Below are 22,396 nucleotides of genomic sequence, written 5' to 3' on the forward strand. Positions count from 1 at the left end.
TTCAGATGTTTTGGAACCCTTGAAATTCTCTTTTGTGTCGTCTCCCTGGTGCAGCTAGTGTTTGTTCTTGGCGTTATTTTGATGTTACATAATTGAGAAGAGATTAGGACCACCAAATCTTGTGTTAAAAGTCGAATCCAAAAGAAAACAGAGCCTACCTGTTTTTCTTGGAAGTCAGCAAGGCGCCAGTAACAGAGAAGGGCTCGTGCCGGGTTTGAGACGCAATGAAAGGTGAGAGAGAAGTGGAGTAAGTATGCGTGTTGGTGAAAGAGAAGTAACCTCTTTACTGCACTAATACCTGCTGAAACGTGTTCTCTTGTCCTGTCTGAAACTCATCCTGGTTTCCAAAGTATCCCCACGCTCCCCAATTTTTACATGTCAGTGAAGAAGTTGTTGGAAAGGGCAGCACAATGGATTGCTTTTTGATTTTGCATCTCTTAGTTACGTTTAATAAGCCATAATTGTTTAGATTTGAATGTGTGTACTCATGATACCTCCCTGTTCTAAAAATAAAAGTAATTAAAAATTGAACGAAGTTGTTCTTGACAGACAGAGGGTTTTGAAGTTATTACAGTATTCTGAAAATAGAAAATGAACTTAAAATATTCGACGCATTATCTTTAAAAATATATATTCTATAACGTTTTATGTTTCAGCTTATTAACTTGCCTGAATAGTATATCTCTTCAGCTCTTAAAATAGTTAAAACTATTGTTGTTTTAATGACTGAAGCTAATCAATTATTCCAGAATAAAAACAAGTTTTATTAAAAGAAAGAATAATCTGATAAGCTCTGTTACTCCTGTCACTGGTGACCTGTGGCAACTACCACGTTAAATATGTGCCGCCTGGGTTTCTCCTCAGCGGGTCTATGCATTTAAGATGTACAACTCCTAAAAACTTGCAGACATGTAGCAAGTTTCAAGCACCCTGTTTTAAATAGAATTGTGATTTAACTGAAGCCAAGCACACATTATTCATGCATTTCAGCCTGCATAGGTGACTCCAGGTGCAATGTAGCCATCCTATTCACATTTGCTATTTAAGAAAAAAAAAAAAAAGTGAAATCTGCCTGCGTGCTCTTCACTCCGTCTCAGTGGCCTGTACTCACTGGCAATGACGATGGTGAGTAGGAGACATTTTGTTTCTCCAGCTGGAGAAGGGAGAGAAAACATTGCAGGCACTGCTCTTCCAAAATCCGGACAGTAGGGAGTTTTGCAAAGGAGGGGAGCACTGACCCATCCTCCTACCTTGCCTTCCCCAGTGCCTGATAGCCCTGGTGTTGATGGCATGTTTCTGGGATTAAACAAACGCTTCGATACCGAAGGGATAACCAGTTTGCCTGCTGCGAGACTCCCGTGCGACGCGGAGCAAAGCAGGGAGAGTGCGTGTGCGTGAAGAGGCGCGATCAGGAGATTCACTTTTAAAGGTACGTTCCTGGTCAAATGAAAACACGGCTGTAGACAAGTAAGGGCTTACTGCTGTCTTTTATTGGCAGCATCAACAGCAATATCTAGGTGATGTGCTTCGGCACCCCGATACGTGACATTTCCGACCACTGGGAAGCACAAGGAAGAATGGAAATTTAACTTTTGAAGATGATTCTACCCACAAATACCTCTCGTGTAAAACATAGTTTTCTGTCCTAATCAGCGTCTCCCTGAACAACACAAGGGGAGCAGGCTTGGGCTTTCTGTGTGGATTAATGTATCATGTAAAACATAATATTGTTTCCATAGTATGTTACCTAAAGTAAAACAGATAGTGGGCGTGCTCAAGTGGCCAGCGATGAACTAGAAATAGCCAGCTAACTGCCTGACACTCAGGTGTGTTCATCCGGCTGTTTGAACATTGATGTAAACATTTTAGTAGGATAAGAGCCACCAAGATGTAGGTGGCCATCTCTCGGCTGCCGTTTAAGCATCTTTGGGGTCAGAATATTCCACAGAGGAATTGAAGGGTTTCCATGTCTTCATAAATTCAGTGCTCAGGCTACTGTGGGTGACAGGCTCTAAAACAAATACTTATTTCACGTGGTTTCAGCTGTGCACTTCTTGCCACAAGATGATGTGGATGCTGAAGGTTGGCAAGGGTTCAGAAATGCTTGGACAAAGCCATGGGGGAAGAAAAAGGGGGCTGATTGGGGAAAAAAAAAACTGTTAAAAAGAAAGGGGTCACCTCTGCACTGGGAGTGTCCTTAAGTCACAAATTGCTGGATGCGAGAAGAAAAACTGGTATGTATACCTTGTCTCGGTCAGGCATCTGTTGGCCGCTGTCAAAAACCAGGATGCTGGACTGGATGGGCCTCTGATCTGACCCAATACCCCCATTCTTGCCTCCTCTCCAAAACAACTTTTCTTCAAAGGCTATCCCCAAACACCAGTAAAGAGCATGATCTCTTTACTGTCCTTCCCAGTTCTGCATTTTGATTAAAATCTTTATTTAAAAAAAAATAGTATTGTCTTAAATGCATGTTTATTTGCTCTGTCACTGACTGTGTCCAGCCCTGTAGAGATGGTAACATTATCGTAACTGTTTTAAATTATTTACCCTTCCTGAAGGATCCTTTCTTACCCGCTGCAGGTTTCCATCTACCTTCTCCCCTTCATCGCCCAAGTTCACCCTGATCTCCTCCCAGACCACAGGGCCTGGTTGGTCAAGGAGTCTGTATGCCAGAGCACCTGCTTCGACAACGCCAGGTCGTAAGCCGTTATTTTTCTTCCTTGTCTCCCATGGAACAAGTTTCCAGCTGGAGTGGCTGCACTGCAGCGGGGGTAGCTTAGCCGAACACCTCCCGGCGCTTTATTGATGCTGCCGGCGATTGCCCGGCGGTGCCTGCCGTGGGCCGGGGCAGCCCTGCCGGCACGGCGCAGCCCCGCGCGGGGCTCCTAGCCGGGTGGCAGCGGCAGCCCCCAGGCATTCAGCCCGGTGGCCGTGTGCTCCGCTCCTCCCGCCTCTGCGCCAGCAAGCTGGCAAATAACCCTCGTAGTTTCAAAAGCGTCAGCAACGTGCTTTCTTGGTGCAGCGTTTTCTGTTCTTGTGGCTGCCAGGCTTGTTCCAACCGTCCTTGCAGAGCTCTGTTGGTCCTTACCGTGGTGGTCGGCAGCGATGCTGCATGCCCTGTTCCGTCGGGTGGTTTAAACACTGAATGTTTCTTCTACCAGGTGCAGAGTAGGACTGTAAAATTGCATTTTGAAAGAGCAACGTGTATGGCAAGGTTTTGAGTTTAAAAAACTTTAGGTAAATTTTAACATTTCTCTCCACTCATGAACTCCGCTCACAGAGGGTGAAGGAAGGGAAATCATTAGAAGTTAGTAATTGTTTAAAACTAATAATCACTTGTTTTAATTTTTACTCCCCCCACACTAATTCCATATGTTTGATTATGCTAATCCACCATTTCGCTTCAATTAAACCAGGAAAACCACCGGAGGCTTTGAAAAAATAATAATCAAAGTAGTGGTATTCATCACAGTCTCCCAACAGACTGAAATAGCGGTGTGCTGGTTGGGCTTTGAAAGTTTTAAAGTAAATTCTGCGTTTCAAGGCTGTCTTTGAAGCAGTTATTTCTTGGCTTCTACCTACAGGTAGTGCCCATTCCCGATCCATGGGAACAGACACATATGGCAGCGTGTTGCATATTGTGAAATAAGTTACATGTGTGTGCTTGCCGTCATAAACCGATGATTTGGTAGGTGCCTGCTCATCAGAGCTCATTACGGCTCTGCGCAGTTACAGAATGCCTGTAGCGTTTTATTTTCTACATGCAAAATGTATGTGCTCAGCACAGAAAAACTTTATAAACCGTATAGAAAATAAAATCTGTGGCTGTTGCAAGAGCACATGCAATGTGTAAATTAACAAAACATTCACCGGAGTCTCGGAAAGTATGCGGGCTGGCAGACCTGAGCTGGCCGAACAGGAACACGGGGGTTTCCCTGCCCTTTGCGGCTCCGCCGCTGCTGCGGGAGGGGAAGGTCTCTGGCTTCGGCACTGCTGGGCCCTGCGGGGCAGGAACTCTGCACAACAGGGGAATTGAAAAGGCAAAGATCACGTATGGGGGTATGTCCGAACACAGATAAATAGCACGCCAAGGGCTATTTCGGTGAGGCTAGGGATGGAAGAAGTACCGCTCTGTGTTGACGATGTTTTTATCTCCAGTGACCCAGACCCTTCAGCTCAAGGAGAGCCAGGTGCGGCGTGCGCTGGCTGTGCTGCCTGCAGAGCCCCTGCCGCCACAGCCACCGGCAGCAATCCTCCGCCTCGCCCGTGGCAGCACCTCCAGGTCTGACCTTACGGCTGATTTAAGCCTGGACTTGAAAGCGCAGAGTTAAACCCCTGCACTGCTTGTACCTCTTACATCGAGTTCACTTGCTGTATTTCCGTGAGCCTGATGATCATGGCAGCATGCAAGGAGAAAGAAACGTTTGTGAAGAGGATTTGGGAAACCTGTTTGTGAGGACCTTCGCCACCTCACGGCCACGGGCGCATGGCGAAGCTGCCTGCACCCGACGTGCAGCCTGAGGTAAGCGCGGGTGGCCCCAAGTATGGTACCTACTCCGACACCAAAGAAAGAGAGCTAGAGCGCGCAGAGGGGTCCATACAGTTGGATTTATGGTAAACATGTAATAATTTAAAGGTTAATAAAGTCCTCGTTCAGTAATGAGGAAGGCTGTTCCCCACATAAAAGGGTTCCCAGGAGCGAGCTGGAGCAGCAGGGCGGGTTCTGAGGGGGGACGCCACGGCTCAGCCTGTGAACGCCAGCGCGCGGCTGTAACCGCAGCCAGACGCTGCAGCCTGCCCGAAGCGCGGACGGGACGGAGGTGAGGCGGGTGCCCTGGCCTGGGACAGGGACCCACGCCCCTCTCTCCTCCTCTGCCAAGAAAACTCACCCGCGCCGTGCAAGGACAGAACTAGCTCTTACCAGGGGCTCTGGTGCTGCTGAAGGGCCACCTCGCCAAATTTGTCAGCAAAAGATGCAACATTTGCTGTCCTTTGAGAATTGCACACAAAACCTTTTAGCTGCCAAAGAGTTAAACTTCTGTGAAATCTGAATCGTGTGCGAAGTATCCAAATTTGGTTATAAATCCTGTTTAAGTTTCAAAGCGCAGCATTATTGGAGGTAGCAATAGTAACATCAAACAGCCTTGATAAGATCAACAAATTACTAAGTATAATTGTTTGTGCTGGAGTGTGTGCAAGGAGATAAATAGCTCATAAATTAAACACCAGTGCCTGAGGGTGAGTCATTCATGGATTCAGAGCTGTCCTGAAACTCGCAAGCAAAAAGTAATTTTCTCTTAGTTTGGTAATTATGCAATTCAAGATCTAAGATCAGCAATCAATGCTAGGTGTGCTTGCAAAGGTGGAAGGGTACTTCAGCTCTTGGAGTTTCCCATACATGGATTAACAAGAAAAGTCTGTTGCTTGTCCCTGTAGTGGGGAATATTCTGACTGAGGTACAATTCTTCAATAAGATAATGAAGACTTGCATAAAAAAGGGATTAAAAATAGACTAAGGGTCAGGTTTTGCTGATATAAATTGGCAGCACTCTCTTGGCTTCAGTAGAGCAGTACTAGTTTATACGAGCAGAAAATCTGGCCCAAATTATTAAGGAAAATCAACAAACTCCCTGTGATAACTGCTGTTAGTCATCCAGGCTAGCGCCTGTTTCTGAGAGGCACCTGGCACCTCACTGGCTGCGCTGCAGCTCGTACGCTCTCACGCGGGGTCATTAGAGCCCCTTCCTGACTTATTCATAAGACCCCATGAGGATCTTGGTTTAATCAGGGTTTTTCTAAGGACAGAGAATGGTAACGTAATCTGTTATTGTAACAACATCGTCTTGATCTGCTTTTATTTACTAATGTTTTGCCAGCCATTAAATATTTTTCTGCCAAATTCAGATAGAGATCACACTGAGAAATCATATTTTTTTGGAAATGTGGCGTAAATCTCACAGCTGCTCGACAATAGTCGCTGCTGGTATAAACTCCCAGACTTCAGGAGACGATATTTGATGTGTCACCTACAACCCTTCTGACCACTTGGATCTCAAATAGCCTTCGCCCCATCTGCCTGTGGAGTGTCGTGGCGGGGGAAGAGCGGTGGGAATCCTTCTGGAGAAGGACGGGAAGTCTGTGACAGTCTTTAGACTTTCCGGCACAGACAGCTTGCATCCCTTGACGCAGCTCCACCCTGATGAACCAAATGGTTGCAACCATCTGGCTACGCAAACAGGTACACCATGAGGTAAGCAAGGATAAAGACTAATCAAAATTAAAAATTATTTTTAAAGTCCCTCTTCACTTGCCGTGTTAGGGTGAAAAAGTTTCTACAAAGAGGTTTTTACTGCCTGACTGGCAGCCAAACCCTGATGTCTCCTTTGCTTATCAGGTTTCAGTCAAATTCCCCAGAGTGTCCAACTCGTGGTCCCTCAGCAGGGTACAGAGCTGGGGCGTCCAGGGCTGCCTGTAGCTCAGGCTTGTGCCCGAGCAGCGCGGTGGTGTGGCCTCGCTGCACAGAGATGTCCCGTGCACAGACCGCAGGAAGGACTTTCCCCGGAGAAGGAGTGTCCGTATCCCCATTCCTGCCCACCACAGTTCCCATCCCTCCTCCTGTGGACTGGGAGTACGTAGGGGGGAGAGACGGAGCTGTGAGGACACTTCTTACATGGAAAGGTGTTGGAAGTCTGTGCAAGGCATAAATAGCGTTTTCAAGTTCCTACCAAGGGATGGCTGCTATTTAACTATTGACATATTTATATTTTTCATAAATAACAGTGGGATCCTGCCCTTAACGCTTGTGGAGCCTTTCACAGAGCAAAGACTTTGACTGTCAGCTCCCTCACACATCAAGAGGACTAATGGTGCATCAGTTTTCATCCAAAGATATAGAGGAGAGACGGAAACATAACCAGTGTAAAATTACACGTATGGTATATGAAGCATGTCTTCTCTGCTGAGCGACGCCTTCTTCCTCGCGACACCTCCATCCCTTCACAGGCACCCTGGCTTTGGAAGGCTTGCCCGAGTCTCCTGCAATTCCTGCCAACCCAGTGGTACGGCCACCTGGCGCTCAGGAGCCTGTCACCAGGTAAGGATGCTTCTCCTGTTGCAGGCCACCTTTTACGTGCTGTGTTGCAGGCAAACTCTTTGCCTTGGGGAGGTTCGTGTCTAAACCCAGCGCGTTGGTTTGAGACGCACTTGTGGAAAGTGTTTGAGGTCAGCCCTGGCTTCACTGGCAGATGCCATTCTGGGAACGGAAAAGAAATGTTTAATTTATATTTACTATTTAGGAAAAAAGTGATAAGTGTGCTCTTTTATTCCAAAATAAAAATGCGTTAATGACTGGAGTGTTTAGCGCATTGGGGATGTCATTGTTTTCAATTACGTGCCATTCTGACGGGAGAGCACAGATTCTTAGGCTGAATGGAGATTTGTGCTGCAGCTATTTGTGCCTTTTAAAACATTTTCTTTACTACTTTAAGAGAAAACTGTAAAATGGCAATAATGACATATTATTACAAGTAAATTACACTGTAAAATAGCATTAATATTGCAGTTGAAACCTAGAATTTGAAATAAGATGGAAATATTCATTTGCGCACAGCTTTTGTTCTTATCAAAAGCGATTTGGATTAGGAATGAGATTTACTTAGCGCCTGCACTGGCAGGCAAGCTAATGCTCAGTCACCTGGTTGCGGCGCAGGCTGCCAAGCTCATCTGTCACGAGCCACCACAGCAGCCTTGGGCAAAGCCCGGCACACCCCAGGGTGGCACAGAGCACCACGCATCCCAGAGGGAGCGGAGATGCTGAAAACACAGCTCGGAAAGACTTCGTGTGGGCGGCAATGCCTCGGGCTCGGTCCCTGGGTCGCGGGCCGGGCAGCCGGGCCTCCCGTGGGAGCGGGCATGGCCTCCGTTTTGTCTCCATGGCGGAGGTGGATCTGTACTGCAGCACGTGAAACCCGCTCTTCTCCCATCTAATGAAGAAAGACTGATAGGAATTAGAAATTAATAAAACCAAAGTGGGTGCAGGATAGTAACCGGGGACCCAGTGCTTAGGAAGAGCGCTGAATGATTTAATACTCCATTTCACGAAAATTGTCCCTTGAATTTGGCAGGCCTGTTCTTTAAAGGTCAAGGTTTTTTTGGTCTTATTTTTCTCCTCTTCCACTCATATGTGGAAAATTGTCAAACCCTTGAAGGGTCACTTCTGTACAGAGAAATTTTGCACTGACAAGACCTGCAAGAGAGCTCCTTCAGAGGGGTACATAGAAGGTATGGGGTATCAAACTGCATTTAAGGCGTATTCTTTTCTGGGCTGTGTTGGCATTAAAGAGTAAGGAAGAAGAGAAACCATTTTCTCTTGATTTCTCTGTAACCGCTTTAAGTAGATCACTCTGATAGTAGACCTGCATTTCCAAAGGCCTTTGTTTGCCTCTGACATATCCTGCAGCAATGTTTTCTCACATCCATCACCTGCCTTTCAAGTAGGATATGCTATTGTACATTTAATCAGGACCACCAGCAAGGCCCCATGAACTTCTGTGGCAATGGGCCTTAAACCTCCCCTCTCTCCATGCTTTGTCCCCAAACAGAATGGACCTCCTCTTCCTCGCACCTCAGGTGAGGGTAGCCAGCTCGCCGGGTGATCTGCCCACCAAGGCGCTGCCAGCAGCCATTTGATGGCCACGGGATAAAAGGGGAAATCCCAGGAATCCAATCACCTTTTTGTCACAACTTTTATTAATTTGTATTCCCATCAGCACAAAAAAGAGAGTAATAAACATAGAATTGATTCCTCAGGTAACTTCTGTTCAAAGTTACGCTTCTAGCACTTCTTATCTCTGCCAAATTGAATAATACAAGGGAGGCACAAAATCTCCGTATGTGGAGTCACCAATATCTCTATAATGCTTCTTTGCAGCAGTGAGATATCTCTGTTTTCTGTCTTTGCAGTAATTTTGCTGTGGCACAGAGAAAATGAACTGCCAGTCGCTGAATCCTGCCTTGTGCCCCTCCAGGCGGAGGGGGTTTGGGCCACTGATGGTGTCCGTGGGAAACAGAGGATGGCAGGGCAGGCCACAAAGCGCTGCTGTGATGCTGCTGGCGTCCTAGCTCTGACAGGTAAGCTCCAGGCAAACTTCCCTCCCCGCAGGATAAATGGGGCTGCAGGGAGGTCCATGCTGCCGCTGCCAGACTGCTCCTGGTCCTGCGCACAGCCCGTGTACTCCTGCCTACTGATACACAGGGTGCGCTGGGAATAAACCAGTTATCCTTGTTGGAAATATGCTTATTCAGTAACTGCCAGACTGTGAAAAAGTGCATTTGGAAAGGACAGAGAAGCACCTCGACCAGCGACCTCTCATAGCTGCGTCCCTGTCCCCAGCCCAGTGTCTGGGAGAGGAGCTGCGAGCACAGCACACGTCTGCGCTCCTTCCCACCTCCCCTTGGTCTTTCTGCAGTGAGGAGGAGGTGCTCCCGTGACACATCAGGCAGCGTTAACATTTAACATCAGTTTTAGCCGACAGGAGCACCTTGAAATTATGTCTGAGCCATTAAAAAAATTAAAAATTAGGAATTAAAAAAAGGAATTAGGACGGTGATGGGAGTGAGAGGAAGCAACCCCAAGGGCTGCCTACAACTGCTAGAGGCAGCCCCCGCCAGGGCTCGGGGAGCTTACAGGGGGCTCCTGCTGCGGGGGCTCTGCCTCCCTCCCCTGCTTCTGGCTGGCATCAGCTGTTTAAACCTGGTCGTAAATATCCTGCATGCTCCCGACAGCATGGTCCTAGCAGCAACGAATTCACAAAGCTACGTGACACTCAGCCTTGCATGTACTCTGCTGCTGGGCCGTTGCTCCTGCAGGATCAGGTGTGTTTCTGGTGGGCAAATTACTTATTTTGGCAAACTGCAGTTTTGAAACATTTTTCAGTTCTTCCATAGGGAATAATGTGAGATGTTGTATAAGACAGCCTCATAACATGTTTGTTTATTTCCTAAGTGAGCTCCTGGAGTGGTCTGGAAGGGCATCGGCATTGCGGCCACTCTGAGCTGGGTATGTTCACTCTGAAATTAGTAGTTCTGTTTTCAAAGGCAATGGAGGTCTATTTGCATGACTCTTGTATTTTAATACGATGGCAAATTGTACCTTAGAAGTATTCATGTATTATTTCTAGCAATCAGTAAAAATACATATGTTATTTGTATTCCATTTGATGCCTTTACTTGGGAGGAAATATCTTTAAATGCATTTGAAACAAAGATGTACCATATCCCTGACAGTAAAAGTGAGTGGGCACCTTCAAAATAAGAGAGCTCATTTCTTTTGGGGGCCCAAAGACCAGACCATGAGCCCAAAGGCATTTGGTGCCTGAGCCTTGCTGGGGGCCTGGCCGAGGACTCCAGCGCCTGGCAAGTGTGTTTGTTCCCTTAGGTGTCCCCACCAAGCACCCATACCTGAAAAATACCCGTTGCTTTTCTCATTTCAATACGTGATTTACCAAGCAGAAGTACCTGTCCATCACACTACTGGTTCCATGTGTCCTCTTTGGATGTAGGAATCAGTTTGGGAATGTGGGGTATAGGAAATAAGTGTCCTTCATTTGATGGTGTTGAAAAAAAACCCAAATCTCAACTGGTTAATCAGGTTTTGAAAATGTCTCTAATAAGACAGACATTTAAAAGTGCTTTGACAAAGTTACCTCAGAATAACAATGAGTGAATAAGCAAAAATAAGCATGAGAGGTCCTGAGATAGGAGAGAGAAAATGTTGTCTAGGTCTTCCACGCTAACAGAAGAGTTTCTATGCTTCATATCTGAAATAACCAAAAAGGAAGGCAATGTCTCAGGCTGGTTCTGTTATGGTTTGCAGGCAAATGCAACTTTAATCATCATAATCCCACTCTATTCAGTGAAGCTATTCTGTGCTTAGACTTACATATGTGACTAAGTCTTTGCCTAAAGAGAAATACATTTTTATAAGCGAATTAAGGATATTCATACTCTAAATCTTGGTTATCCTGGTTAAACTGGGGACAAAGGAAGCTTTTCTGGGGGAGAATCAGAATAGACTTATGTACCTCGACTATCTGAATATTTTTTAACAAATTTGGTATCTACCAGTGCTCAGATGATGAATGGGCATATGGGAAATGTAGCGAAATATTAAAACGTTTGCAACATATTCTAGCATATTTAAAGATTTATGGACTTTGTTCGTTGGCTGGGTTTATGAGCCTGCAATTCTGACTGCGCATTTGTGCTTTCACTTCTTCATAAATCCATAGAAACTTTTCAGAAAAGTTTTAACTACAACATGTCAATGAACTATAAAGGAAAGGTTTATTTTGTATATACCCTCTTTACCTGAGGTCCATGGTTAGACTCTGCATTACAGCTTCTGGCTCTCATGTGCTCAGTTTGTGCTTTTGATCATGCCACTCTTTGCACAAAGCTGAGAGAATTTCTGCTTCATAAAGAGGAAAATACAGACACGTTTTGATGTCTATAGAAATGCATGTTTGCTCTTATTTTTGAGGCAGGGGAACTTAGGGTTTAACATCTCTACAGTTCTTCCTAGGTCTCTGTGCAATCAAAGTTTCCAAGGAGGACTTAATGGGGAATAGAAATCATTTGGTTGTGGAGGTGTACTTGATACATTTTTCTTTAAAGGTTGTACACTGATAAAAATAGTAAGTAACCTAGTCTACTCATAACCGCTTCATCTTTAAGTTCATGCAAGTTTAGGGAGCTGTAAGTGACTAAAAGGATGAGTGGCTTAAGATTCAGTGAGTGATACTGCAAATACAAGGACTGAAATACCAAAGGAGTAAAGGATATATAGACCTTTGCCCATTACATCAAGAAAATGAAAAAGTTAGGAAGGGGGAGGGGGGGAATTCCTGTGCTACATTTTTCAAGTCCTACTCCAAAAGGGGTAACCAGCCCATTAGTATAGGTGCCAGGAAGCTCGCTTTTGTGACATCTCGCCAAACACACCTACTTTCACTGGACCATAGAAAGATCAATCCTGTCTGAAAACCACCCATTACCTAAGACACCTAATTTATATTAGAAGCTCACTAAAAGGCACTGTCTGGCCCCCAACCTTCACTTCCAATGATAAAGAGGATGTTTTACACCGTATGTGACACTTAATCAAAACCGATATTCTTTAACAAACCCTTAACCTCTAGCACACAGGAGTCATATGAGGCCAAGGGACAAGACACAGATCCAGCTCAGGGTGGCATATCCTTTGATTAAGATGATACAGATTTCCCATTTTTATCAGGGTTACGGATTCTGGATATATCCCTTTTTGATTTGTCAGCATTAAATTTCAGTAGAGGTTCAAGCCAAAGAGAGACCAAGACTAGTTCTGTCTTCAACTGCGTATTAGGAGATAATTTCTCTGAATCCTCTGCAGTAATGATCCTCAGATCTTCTGATCTTTCTGTAAGCAAGTTTTCCTGGGAACCTGGATTTAAACTATGGCACAAACCTTGCTTGCATCTGGGTCCTTTCTTAAGGAGGAGTATCTAAATACACTTATTCTGTGAGCCCTGAATTGGACCTTTTTTTCCTTTCCTCAGGTCTTTTTCAAAGAGGCAAACCTTCAAGTGAGTTCTTTCACCCTCCCTTGGATTTCTGGGGCAGGAGGTTTTACTTACGGAGTATACAGTACTTTAGACGAGGATTGCAAACTTCAGGGGGTTAGACAATTTTCACCGCCTGCAGTACATCGGAATCTCAGTATAGTTGACTTTACTCCTGGGTGATTTCTTTCCCTGCTCCTCACTTTTTGTACATAACCCCTTGTTCTAGCATTTGTATGTGGCTGATTTGGGCACGGGGAAGTCTCTCAAATTCCCTGAGACAGGGGAAAGTTTGGCTGTTTTCCCTCTTTTTAGTCAAATTTTTAAGTTGGAGGTTTAGATTTTGTTAGGAACATGGTTCTGCAGAAATTATTTCTAGTCATTATTCCTTGAAAATAACATGCTGCTTGATTATTAGTGTGTAAAGAAGATCTTGGAAAGGGCTTTGGTTTTCAGTTGTATGTTTTTAACCACTGAAAGGGCACATCTGTTCTGTGAGGCTCTGTGGCTGGCTGGAGAAGGCTGACACGGGCTCACTTCTGCCGAGTGTGTGATATCCTTGTTCAGCACCCAGAAGTGTTTCTTATTTAGACTGTTTTTATGATCATTACCGATACATTCATAAGAAAAGCTCTTTTTGCGAGGAACTGCCTTTCTCCTATTCTTCCATAGGAGCAAGGATGCCTCTCTCCCCTCACGGAGAAGCCCAGATCATCTACAAATTTCTCTAGCAAAAAAACGGACAAGATTTTGCATGACTTTGGGATGCCAAGAAAGAGAGACAAGCAGGAAGCATTGGTTCTCAAACCTTTCAGGCCTTTTAGGTTTTTTTAACGCTGTAAAGGAAGAAGGGGCAATGTATATAGGCTACTTTTAAGAGAGAACTTCAGCCTTAGAGAGAGAGACCTGTAATCATGTTATATTATCTTTAAAGGCAACTTCTCTTTAGTAAATGCAAAGCTGACAAGCAAAAATCTGGAGGACTGGTTCTAGTTTATGGCATATCACATACATCAAAGGTCAGCCTTTCATTCTCCTGTACCTTGCTTTTTAAAACTTCATTAATAAACAGAAGCATAATCAAGGAGGAAGACTCACATCTCAGCTGCTGCTCCCAGTTCCTTACCCATCTTGACTCCTTAATCAGAAAATTAATTGGGCCTTGAAATCTTATTTTTTCTTAAATCTCTTCAGATTTAATCAGAGTGTCCTGCTGGAAGCAATCTTTCACTTAAGATTTCATAGCAATGTAGCCAGAGAAACCATGTCATTTCCTGAATTGAATACATCAAAGTTGTGTGTGTTGGGTTTTTTTAACTAAGTATGTCCTATGCTTCAGTTTTGGTCTCTTTGCTCTAAGGAAAGAGCGTGTTTTATTTCTTATTTCTACTAGAGGGTGAATCTGCTCTACTGCAATGCGGTCTAAAAGGAATAAATTCCCAGGGAAGGAGGAGCAGACCCCTCCTCCTGTGCTGTGTGCTTGGAAGGGAGCTGACAGCAGTGGCAGGGACGCTGTCTACAACCAACGCCTTCTCTGTCGCACGTGGTACGAAGGAGGGCCTCTTCGTATCGTCATCTAATTAAAAGGCAGACTCTGCCGTGACCAAGTGCTACCACTAATAGTTAGCAACAGTTTCCAAACGTGAGTGCTTTATGGGAGAAAGGAATAGGTAGCTTGTGGGGAGCCTGAGGTGGGCCCAGTTTTACCTGAGATGGGGAGATGTACAGTCACGTAGCAAAGCTGAGCGGGTTTGAAATCGTGTCTCGCTGCTGTTCCTTGCAGGAGGACTGAGTCTGCCTTATCCCTAACTTGGGCGTTTGGTTTACTGTTCGTTATGTCCCGCCGAATACTTTTATTCTCTAATGAGATGGGAGGGTAGTTAATCTTTCCAGATTGAAAGCTTGCTGTTGCAGAGATTTGGCCCCTGAGTTCACAGGAGGAAGGTGCCTCTAGGGGGCTGGAGGGCTGGATTAAAGTATTTAACAGCTCGCTCAGGTTGACTTTACATATGGGGTCAGTTAAAAGCTGTGCAGTCCCATGGCAAGGTGCCAGGTTTGTGTTTCATTTTAAATTGAAGCTTTTAAAAGAGGCTTATGAGTATTGGGGGAGGGTTTTTTTTTTTTTGGCTTTGTTTTAAACCTGAGATTTGGCCCCAATATTAAAGGCATTGCCCCATGAGGAGGGAAATCTTGCTTGGCTTCGCTGCACAGGTACAAACTCTGTTTCCCACCCCTGCCCATGCAGTGGCTTCAGGCTCCCTCTGCTGACCCTCGACTCGGGGGGGCCCGGGGGGGTCCTCCAAGGATTTGTTAAACCTGATTTCAGCCCACCTGAGGATACACAGGCATGCCAAGGGTTCCAGGGCGCAGCTTGTCCACACCGGCACGCTGGGCACAGGCATCCCCACCCAGGCAAGGGTCTCCCGCAATTACCCTCCCATCCATTTATCCCCTGGCTGAGGTCCCCCGGGGCTGGAGACTCTGGGGTGTGGGACACCCGCTTCACCCCAACCATCTTTATCCTATGGCTGAAAGCAAGCGCTGGATACCGAGTGGCTGGAAGTCACCCCTTGCTCTGTGCATGCAGAGCTGCTGTGAGGACAGGGCGTTGGACTCGGGTCCCCTTTCTCTGCTCTTGCCCCTGACAGGAGCCGGCAGCAACTGCCTTTCTGTTCTCTGAAGCTCCTCTCCTTGCCGGCTTTGTGAACCGCTCGGCTACACAAATGCTCAATACACAAATTCCTGGGATACGCAAGTTCCTGCATGTGCCCTCTGCTTTGCAAGGCACAAATTAGGAAATAAGTAAAACACCGCCTGTCTGTTCCAGAGATCACAATAGCATCCACAGAGCATGGACTCTTGTCCGTGTTCACAAATATTAATAAAAAAACCCTCTTTCATATTTGCCCAGAAAGCAAGCTGGAGCTCATTATAGCTGCATGCTCTATGGGAGCTTTAAAAGTGGTGAGTATGAGATACCTGGTAAAACTTTAACAACATATAATTAGATCTGGGTTGCCTATTTTCTGAAAAATACATTGAATTATTTGCCAGTTTTGGCCCTGGGATTAGGTTGTAATACAGAATGCTGAGAGTTTTGAGAAAATTTAGGAGTGAAAATACAAACCACCTTGACACAGACTAATAGGAAAAAAAAAAAAAAAGGCTATCTTAAATGCTGGTGGCAGGCCAACATCAGTATTTAGAAATAAAGAAGTCCTAAATCTGATTTGTGGACTAGCAGCATCTTGTGAGGAGTGCTGCAGGGGGTGAGGGGCAGCCCTGGGGTCCCTGCGGGGTCCTGGCTCTCTGCGAGCTCTCTAGGTGGCCTCTCTGGGCCAACTCTGCTGGCACCACCCCAGCGGCAGTGCGAGCCAGGCAGGGGGGCTGGAGGAGGGCTGCTCTGCCCACTTCGCCCCAAACCTCCCGATGGATTGGACGAGTGGTGAGAAATATAAGAAAACTGATGACACCGCTGTGGAAGGATTAAGATGGCTGTTGATGCCTAGCTTGGCCACGCAGCTACAGCCCTGCTTTTGAAGGAGCTGAGGCCCTGCTCCGCTGGCTGTTCCTCCCTCCACGGCTTGCAGGCACATAGGTCCCTCAGAGTCCCAAGCGTTTGAGGAGGATGAGGATCTTGGGTCTTGCAAAACCGACCAGGAAAACAATTTAGAGCACCCCCGAAATATATCATGAGCCCATCTATGGCTGGCTGATGGATGCGAGTACCGAGAAGAAAGCTAACTCATTCCATGGGAGATGCAGGCTACAGCAGACACAAGGCGCCGCAGGTCACTCCAGTACCTGAGGAGGGACAGAGCTGCCGAGGGCCCAGCACACCTGTGTGCTGTCAGGCCTTGGCTGTGAAGCGCCCTGAATCCCCATCACGCATTTCCTTTCACTTCTACCGCTAATTGGCACTTTTTACCCATTTTTGCATGTGGAGTGTGTTAGTACAGGATAGGGTTATTATCAAATTAATTAGGAGCTCCCTCCAATTATTCCTGCTGTGCCTGACGGGCTCTCCCCGCTCCCCCCGATGGGCTGATTGGCTACTGTAAACTCTCCGGCTTTAAACGACTGAGCGGTGCCACGGGCTCATTAAGAGCGCTGCCTCGCCGCGCTCCCCCGCCCCGTCACCTCCCTGTCAGTGCCGGCACTGCCGCTGCCGCTTCGCCTCCCTGGGGCCAGCCAAGCGCCCGGGACCCAGCGAGCCCTGGAGCCCGACGGGAGTTCAGATGCTGCTCCAAGAGGTGAGGGCGGCTGCCCTGGCTTGGTCCTGGGGAGCTCGGGGACGGCGCCAGCCGGCGAGTGACCCTTCTCCTTGCACAGGCAAGCACAGGACTTCAGGGTGGTACCGCACTCTGGCAGGGCAGGGGCAGTTGAGCAGCATGGCTTTAGCTGGGGGATGCGACAGGAGGGGATGGCAGGGTACAGGCGGAGTGGAAAGGTTTATCCCAGCACTAGCACCGCGCCAGCGAGGGCGAAGCTGCAGTACCTGGCATCAGACACAGCCAGATGAGGCTCTCAGGCGGGGGACAGGGATTTATATACTGGATCTTGCAACGTATAAAACCACAACAGCAGCTAAAGCCAACCAGGGTGTGGAGATTTGCTTAATTGAGAAATAAGCACATAGTTGTGGGTCAGTGACTACACAGCTGATTGGCTGAAGCTATTTTCTTTTGGAATAATTTACAGTCGTTAAATGGATTTGGAAAAGCCTTAATAGTGGTTATTAAACTATTGACTTAGCCTGACGTGTTTAGTGTAGTAATCTGTGTTTGTATTTGTCGCCGTGATGAGGCTGCCGGAGCAGGGAAAGGTGCTGGAGCACTGTCAGCCCCAGGCAGGGAGCTGCGCAGCCGGTGGGGCCGCGGGGCTGGGTGGGCAGCCCTCCGCTGGCGAGCCAGGGAGGACATCAGCAAAGTGCAGCAGATTTTATCGGGGTCAGAAACGATGCTTTGCTTCCCCATAGTTACAAATTCATTATGTGCATCTCCATCATCATCTACTGAACCTAATTTAATGTCAAAAAACCCTCCTGTAGGAAGAGTGGCTTTTTTGCACCTGTGCAGAAGCAGACTCATTTTGAACTCGTCTTTGCAATGAATAACTTCAAGTGCAGTACTTGTCGAGAGGCCTTCTGGCCAGCAGTTCAAAATGTTACACATTCATTTATACCACCGTGCACGATACGTTAGCTACAGACTACAGAGCACACGTTTTACAATGCATACAAGAAATCCCTGCAAATGGACTAAATATCTCCAACTCATCACGTCTGCTGTCCACAGGTGATTTACAGAGCAATTCTTATTTTCTTTTTATTGTTTTCTTTTGCATGATGGTTAAAAAGGCAGTGGACAGACACTTAAAAGACAAATCCCCTTTTTTTGCTTTGTTTAACCCCTAAAATGTGCACAGTACTAAATGCTGGTCTTGCCTGAAACGTTGTCGTGTGGGCTGGCAGCTGTGTGCTTAGTACAGAGGCTTTGCTAGGAGGAGTGGAGCTCTTGGACATTTTACAAAGAGCTTGTTTCTCCAAAATGTCAGTTGATGACTGACCTCCAGTAGAGGTTAACTAGGAAGAAGGAATGCTAAGCAGTCAGATTAAAACCAAAAAATAAATAAAAAATGCATTTTCCCCTCTAGACTTTCACTGCCTCGTCTCAGGCAATATTATTGTTTCGTTAGTTGCCCAGTTATCCAGAACCCCTTCTGGGAGAGATGGGACCTACATTTCGAAACGAAAACAAATAAATAAACAAACCATTGTGCAGAACCTCTCATGTATCCCTGCTAGTTTTCAAAGAAAAAAAATTCAACACTCCTTTAAAATACGATAAAAAGGCAGGGGAGGTCAGAGGCTCACGGGCTGCCTTTGTAGGTCACCTTTAAGGGCTGCTGCGCTGCAGCTGAGCCCTGCAATGTTTTCATTCCCCATCCTCTCTTAAGATTGCCGCTTTGGAAACACACCTTCAGTGTGAACGACTCGCTGGACTGAAAGGGGATTTTTAGGTTGCAGTGGAGAAGAAAAAAACCCCACCCACTCAGCAACAATTACAGAAATGGTGTGAAGTCCATTGTCAGGAGCGCTGGTGTGAAGTGCCTGCATACAGCCATGTTTTCAGCTTCAGCAAACCCTGACCGGCAACGGCAACGGGAAACTCACCGTCGTGGCCCATTTACAGCCAGGACTCCCACACCAGCCCGGGCTGCCTAGCATACTCGTTGGCGTGCCAGCAATCACGTTACTGCTTTTCCAACCATTTCACAGGCCCAAGGTCAGATCAAAAGGCTCCTTTTCTGGCAGCGTTCCCAAGTTTTTCTGTGTGCTTAGCAATGCAAAACCAAGTAACGGCAGCGACAAAGCTCGCCACATCCTGATGCGGCTACTGCACCCAAGCAGTTGCATCGCGATATGCCGTGGTGATGCAGGACCGTGCCTGCAACGCGCAGCCAGGTAAGAGTTTCTGCACTTTCTGCAGTAGCTTCTGGAACATCAGCGTTTCTTGAGCTGCCAAAACGTGGGGAAAAGGTGTTTTGTGAGTCAGCAGGAAAAGCGTGCATTTCCTCAGCCCGAGTCCCCTCTTCTCTTAATCATCTCCTGCTAGCTTGGAGGAGAACTGAAACTGTAGGCTTTGGGAATAGTCCCAATAAAACTTTGTTTTATTTATTTATTTTATAATGTACCTGGACATTTTTTCTTTCTTTTGCCTTTTTACCAATGGTCATTAGTATTTCTACTTTAAAAAGACCGTGTTCTCATTTAAATTACGCTAGAATTGGGTTTTAGTCTCAGAGTTGAGAGATATGTCTGTATTTTATATATATAATGCATACACATACATACACAAATAGAGTCTATAGATATATATACACTACTGCAAGTGGGAGTTGCTGCTTTTCACACATACTTAGCTACTCAATAGTAAAGAACAACGTGACAGTTTTCTATCACAAAACGAAAAGCACACACAAATTTAGGGGCTCCAAGTATTTCAGAACTGTGTAATGTCATTGTATTCATTCCAGAAATGAACCTTCACATCTCTAGGAACAGCTGGAGAGGCTCAGGTCTACTCATCCTGCTCAGAATGGACACGAGGAATTTGGATTAGATACAGATGGAGTGGGGATTTTGTTAATGACAGAAAGAGAGGCAAACATGTTGAGGCATAACTGCCCGAATACAAACGCATAATATCTGTGTACATATTTCTGACTTTAAACTATGAACACCATACAGATGCTATCATGCAAGAGGCAAAGCATATGCAAGCATAACAATATCCCATTACCTCTCCAGCAAAAAAGAATTTTCATAACTCATTCATACCCCATTGAATAAACGCTAAGATTCACTGCTGGCTGTTAATTATCCTCTACGAAGACCTGGTTATTGTGTTCAATCTTAGCAAAGGCGCAGTTGTTATTGTAGTGTACATAGAGAGAATGGTACCTGAGGGAGCAGGGAGGAAATATGCTTGTGCAGAATTTTAACAAGGAGAGCTCTGTTGCACAGAAGGGAATCATAGGGTGGGATTTTGATATGTGCTTCAGGAAATTAAGCTTTTTCAAGACAAAAACCTTGCTGTGACTCTCTGAATACATGATATCACTCGGTATTTGAAAGATGCCAGCCACTTAAAAATTGCTCATTGTTATTAAAAGGAATTTCTAAGACTACTTTGACTGAAGGGGTGGAAGGGAGGAACTGGTCTGTTTTTCCCCTGAAGTCTTACGACCCCATAATTATATCAAGGTAGGTGTATGCAAGAGCTCACAAGGTCCATTTGGCTCTCTGGGGTTTCTGAGGAGCACTTGGAGGCCACCGGCCAAAGGCAGCAACCTGCTTCCCCCACACCAGCACGGTGGAGGAACTGGCACCTTACACGGGAGCTTTCCCCGCAGGTCCCAATGCAACGGCGCAGTAGGAGAGAGCCAGCTCGAATTGCCATCTGGGCTGGGTGCAATGCCAAGGCCACCGGGACTCATCAGACTTCAGAAAAAGAAGAGCTAGGAACGAAGGTGATTTGTCCCAGGGAGCTACATATTTTCCGCGCTGAACTATTGGAAATGCTGCAGCTGCTTGGCATTTCAGTGGGTCCAGGAAAGATCTGCTGAAGGTGTTATTTTAATGGGTGAGTTCTTTCCCACATGCCCTCCACTGTCTGAATGTCAGGCAGGAGGAGGCAAAGCCTCGTGACATTTGGGTTGCTAAAGTCATTGCTTTCGGTATGAAGCGGGTTGGTGGCTCTAGGCTCACGTGGGAGGACTAGCCTTGCTCGGAGGTAGCACAGCGGCTGCAAGGAAGTCAACCTCTCTCCCTATTTCTTTTTCTCATTTCTACTCTATGTCCCTCTTCTCCTTGGTTGTGCAGGGACAAGTACAGAGATCACACAGTTGTGCTGCTTGTTCCAAATGTGCACGTTGAAAGGAGAGAACAAAGCCTGTGGCTTCGGGTGGAAATACTGAGAACAACAAGAAAACAGAATAAACAAAGCTGAAGAAAAGAGAAGTAAAACTTCTATAAATACCAAGCATGGCTAGGGATGAAGGGAACAGAAAGGAGGTATCGTAGGTCTGGGAAGTAAAGCAAGACCTTTGGGGTGGGGTATAAGAAACCATGAGATGTCATAGGAAGATCCACTGTTGGTCCAGCTTACCAAGATGCTGGCTATGGCACAGCCCCATTGAGGTGCCCTTCCCTGCAAGGCCAGTTGCATATGACTCCGGTAGTCCTGCCATTGCCTGCTCGACTGGGCTTGAACAGAACGGGACACTTTCTTTTGCAGTCCCTAGTGGCTAATTCAGTATAGCAGTTAAGAAAGCAACACTAGCAGACACAGTTCACTTAGGAGATACTTGGATCCTTGCCTTGTGTTGAAAAGGAAAGGCCTGTGTAGGCTTCCTCCAGAATCCCAAACTTGATCTGACTGTAACAGTGAAATAGATTAATTATACTTTTTGCTCATCTGTTAGCACTGCATTCAGCATTAAATCCTCTCTGACCTTTGAGCAGATACTGGTTTTCTTTGCACCACTGGAGTTGAAAAGACTAGCATCAGTTCATGCTCAGAGACTTCCAACTTACAGGAGCTAGAAACAGTCATCAGCTAGAAACAGTTCATTAATAAGAGTCTAGATAGTCTGATATATTTTTTCATTTGCTTCTTTTAAGTTCTTTGAGAACCAAGCTGGGAGATGCCTGCTGCCGGATGGCCAGCAGGAACGGTAGAGTGTCTCTCCCGTGGTGAGACCCGACATTTAAATCTGATGTTTGCTGCTCAAATGGTGTGTACAAACAAGCATGATCCCAATGCGTTTCCGCTATTCACAGCTTGGGAAATGCTGCAAGACCATTTTGTCTGTAAGTCTTGTTACCAGAATTATTTTTTGCGTTTCGGCACACCCCTGGGTTAGAAGGTAAAACTAAATATTTAGGGGGTTTTAGTAATGTTACTACAAACTGTGTAGTATTTTAATAGTTGATTGCAAAGTTCTTGTTCATTTGGGAGTGACTTGTATAACTGTATAACTTTTAATGTTTAATATTAAAACATCTTGAGAGGATTCTAAAGATTTATTTTTCCTCTGTTGACTTTTGTGATGAGTCAGAAAATAGTTTTGATGGCCCTTCTGCCTCTGATTTTCTTGACCCCCAGCTGTTGTCCTGCAGCTGTAACAGATGCACACTGCACCTCCCGGGGTCTCACTGGCAGCACGAGGGGAAAAGAGCCCTCAGCGAAGTTCCTTGGGAGGCATGCTGTGCTCCACGTGTAAAGCTG

The sequence above is a fragment of the Nipponia nippon genome, unplaced genomic scaffold, assembly GCF_047370975.1.
Source record: "Nipponia nippon isolate SJK-2023a ecotype South Korea unplaced genomic scaffold, ASM4737097v1 scaffold_5, whole genome shotgun sequence".
NCBI classification, from domain to species: Eukaryota; Metazoa; Chordata; class Aves; order Pelecaniformes; family Threskiornithidae; genus Nipponia; species Nipponia nippon.